Below are 4090 nucleotides of genomic sequence, written 5' to 3'. Positions count from 1 at the left end.
GGCTTAGATTTTCTTCACGGAAACAATTTTTCCAAGCAAATTCGAAAGAGAGAGAAGTGCCTAAGGGGCTGACCCCCTTCCTTCTTGCCTTCCTCCCCTATTTATAGCAAAATAGGGGAGGTGGTTGCCGCCCAGCTCGCCCAGGCGAGCAGGGTTGCTTCCTCCAGAAGCAACCGCCTTCTGGAGGAATATTCCGGAGGGCCCAAATGGGCCTGGGTGCTATTTGCACCCCCATTTTTACTAAGTACACCCCCCTCTGCTGTTTTTTGGTGATTCTTTTTTCGTAAAGTTACGGAAACTTACGAATTTCGTAACGATACTTGTTTTCTTTCCGTAATGTTACGGAACCTTGCGGATTACATAATCATCCCCTTTTTGACTTACGGAATGTTACGGAACCTCACTTAATTATGCAACGATGCTTCCATTTGATTTCCGGTGTGTCACGGAAACTTACGGATTGTGCATCAATATTTTTTTGGTTTTTCGGCATGTCCTGGAATTTCACAAATTGCCTAATGATGGGTGCCAAGCACCTCACGAGGACCAAAGAATGGTCGCACGTCATCGAGCAAAGGTCCCCGGACGAAATTAGGGTATGACAGTTGCCCCTCTTTACTTGTCTTTTATTGGAGATAAAAGGAAAGTAAAGATAAGACACTAATTTCGTTCCTCTCGATTTGGCGGGAGTCGCGGGGGACCATAAAATCTCCACATGCAAATGACTTGTTGTTCCCAAAATTTCACAAATTGCCTAATGATGGGCGCCAAGCACCTCACAAGGACCAAAGAATGGTCGCATGTCATCAAGCAAAGGTCCCCGAAAATCAGTGTATGACACTAATTTCGCTCCTCTCGGTTGACGAAAGTCGCGGGTGACCATGACTTGTCGTTCCTAGAATTTCACAAATTGCCTAATGATGGATGCCAAGCATCTCACAAGGACCAAAGAATGGTCGCATGTCATCAAGCAAAGGTCCCCGAAAATTAGTGTATGACACTAATTTGGCTTCTCTCGGTTGACGAGAGTCGCGGGCGACCATGAAATTTCCGCATGTAAATGACTTGTTGTTCCCGGAGGAACAAAAGGTGCAGAAGACTATGTCAGCCTCTGCATGCTATCAAGCGTTCTGTCTTACAGATAGCAAAAGAATGTTTATACGGATAACCACTCGGGTATTTCCGCGTATCATCGGGCCCGCCGCCTCTGGATGATACAAGGGTGCAGAATGACCAAACTTGGTCTCTGCTTGTCATCGGGCCCGCCGCCTCTGGATGACAAAAGGGTGCGGATAACCGTAAGGTATCTCCGCGTATCATCGGGCCCGCCGCCTCTGGATGATACAAGGGTGCAGAATGACCAAACTTGGTCTCTGCTTGTCATCGGGCCCGCCGCCTCTGGATGACAAAAGGGTGCGAATAACCGTAAGGTATCTCCGCGTATCATCGGGCCCGCCGCCTCTGGATGATACAAGGGTGCAGAATGACCAAACTTGGTCTCTGCTTGTCATCGGGCCCGCCGCCTCTGGATGACAAAAGGGTGCGAATAACCGTAAGGTATCTCCGCGTATCATCGGGCCCGCCGCCTCTGGATGATACAAGGGTGCAGAATGACCAAACTTGGTCTCTGCTTGTCATCGGGCCCGCCGCCTCTGGATGACAAAAGGGTGCGGATAACCGTAAGGTATCTCCGCGTATCATCGGGCCCGCCGCCTCTGGATGATACAAGGGTGCAGAATGACCAAACTTGGTCTCTGCTTGTCATCGGGCCCGCCGCCTCTGGATGACAAAAGGGTGCGAATAACCGTAAGGTATCTCCGCGTATCATCGGGCCCGCCGCCTCTGGATGATACAAGGGTGCAGAATGACCAAACTTGGTCTCTGCTTGTCATCGGGCCCGCCGCCTCTGGATGACAAAAGGGTGCGGATAATCGTAAGGTATCTCCGCGTATCATCGGGCCGCCGCCTCTGGATGATACAAGGGTACAGAATGACCAAACTTGGTCTCTGCTTGTCATCGGGCCCGCCGCCTCTGGATGACAAAAGGGTGCGGATAACCGTAAGGTATCTCCGCGTATCATCGGGCCCGCCGCCTCTGGATGATACAAGGGTGTAGAATGACCAAACTTGGTCTCTGCTTGTCATCGGGCCCGCCGCCTCTGGATGACAAAAGGGTGCGGATAACCGTAAGGTATCTCCGCGTATCATCGGGCCCGCCGCCTCTGGATGATACAAGGGTGCACGTCACATGACCTCAGGGTCAGTATGACAAAGATTATGGGGCGGCCGACAAAAGCAAAGCTCTTGCTCCTACGTATCCTCCAATGAGGAACTCAGACCTACGTAGTTCTGGATAACTTGTGAGACTTGAAAAAGTCTCGGTGTTTTCTCCACTAAAAATGCAAACATGCTTTAGCAAAGAGACAAATATTCCAACTGATTTAGAGCAGCATATGCTTTTTTTTTTTGAGTGAAAAACAATGTGTCTACCGGGGAAGGAGAGTCTGCTGATGAAATCTCCCATAACCATAAATGAGATTTTGGATGTTAGCATTTCGTTTCTAAATGACCATTTAGAGGAAACACTGGGTTCGACAAAAATAGAAGAAATCCACTCAAAGTGTATCAATCTCGCACAGGTAAGTGTTTCATCCTAATTCCGAACCATAGATATGTCATGACTTGACTTTGCAAATTATTTCCTATCAATAGGGCTTCCCTTGGGAATGGGTTCTTTTGGTGGTTTCTTCTTTCGGCTTTTGTGTGTTTTTGGCTTTTGATTTTCCTGGCTTTTTCTTTTTCTGTTTTTTTTTGTTTAGTGCGGGGCGAGAAAAAAAGGTCGCTAGCGCACGGGATTTTGGTTGGTAATTAAAGGGAGAAGACCATTTTAGGTCGTGGTTTCCTTTCCTTCCTTTTTTGTTCATGTGGTGACAATTCTGTATTGTTCAAATATCGTCTGGTCCAAAGACCTCTCTGCACATTTCTTCTGTTTTCTTTCGATCCTTGATCAGGAGCTTTCTTTCCTTCTTTTCTCTTTTTTTCTTTCTCCCATTCTTTGATTGGGAATTTTCTTTCTTTTCTTTTTGCTTTCTCCCACTCTTTGATTGGGAATTTCCTTTCTTTTCTTTTTTTGCTTTCTCTTTGATTGGAAATTTTCCTTCTTTTCCTTTTTGCTTCCGAGGGTAAGGATTATGGTGAGTCAGGATTTTGGCTCAAGGTTTGTAGAATGGCTAGACATGATACATGTCGGGGTTTGGTTTGGCTCAAGGATAAAAGGGATGCCCCACATTATTTCCATGACACAAATGCAAAAATGATGATTTGGAAACTTTATGCAAAACTGGTCATGCATGCACCTATGCGGACACTCAAGTGTCAAATTTTTATGGTCATGTGATGCTAGGGCTCAGGATTCATTTCCTCTATTTTAAATCAACCCAATGTTTCCAAAATATGTTCTTTTATCAATTTGTGCATTCATCCGAGTCCATTTTGGGCGTCTGGGAAAATCTTCACAGCATTCACCCTTTAGGTGTATACACATTTTTTCAAAAACTAGTTATGATCAGTGAATTTTTTTCAAAGAAAAGTTGGAAGTCATCTCTTTTCAAAAGCATGTTGGTTTTTCAGCTTGACAACTTATTTTCCTTTTTTCTCCCTTTTTTTTTCATTATCATTTGTTTATTTCTTTTTCTTGTTTGTTTTTTTTTTCTTTTTTTTTTTCATGAGGTATTTTGCTACCTAAACATGTGCATATTTTTGTGAGGTATTTTTTCTATATACATGCATATCCAAGGTATCTTGCCACCTAAACATACATATATATGTTTTGCGAGGTATTTTTCTGCTACATACACGCACATCTAAGGTATCTCTCTACCTAAACATACAAATATATATTTTGTGAAGTATTTTTTGTTTACATACATGCATATCTAAGGTATCCCTCTACCTAAACATACATATATATATTTTTGTGAAGTATTTTTTTGTTTACATACATGCATATCTAAGGTATCTTTCTACCTAAACATACATATATATATTTTGTGAAGTGTTTTTTTGTTTACATACATGCATATCTAAGGTA

This window comes from Glycine soja, chromosome 3, assembly GCF_004193775.1.
Source record: "Glycine soja cultivar W05 chromosome 3, ASM419377v2, whole genome shotgun sequence".
NCBI lineage: Eukaryota > Viridiplantae > Streptophyta > Magnoliopsida > Fabales > Fabaceae > Glycine > Glycine soja.
This window is presented reverse-complemented; position numbering follows the sequence as displayed.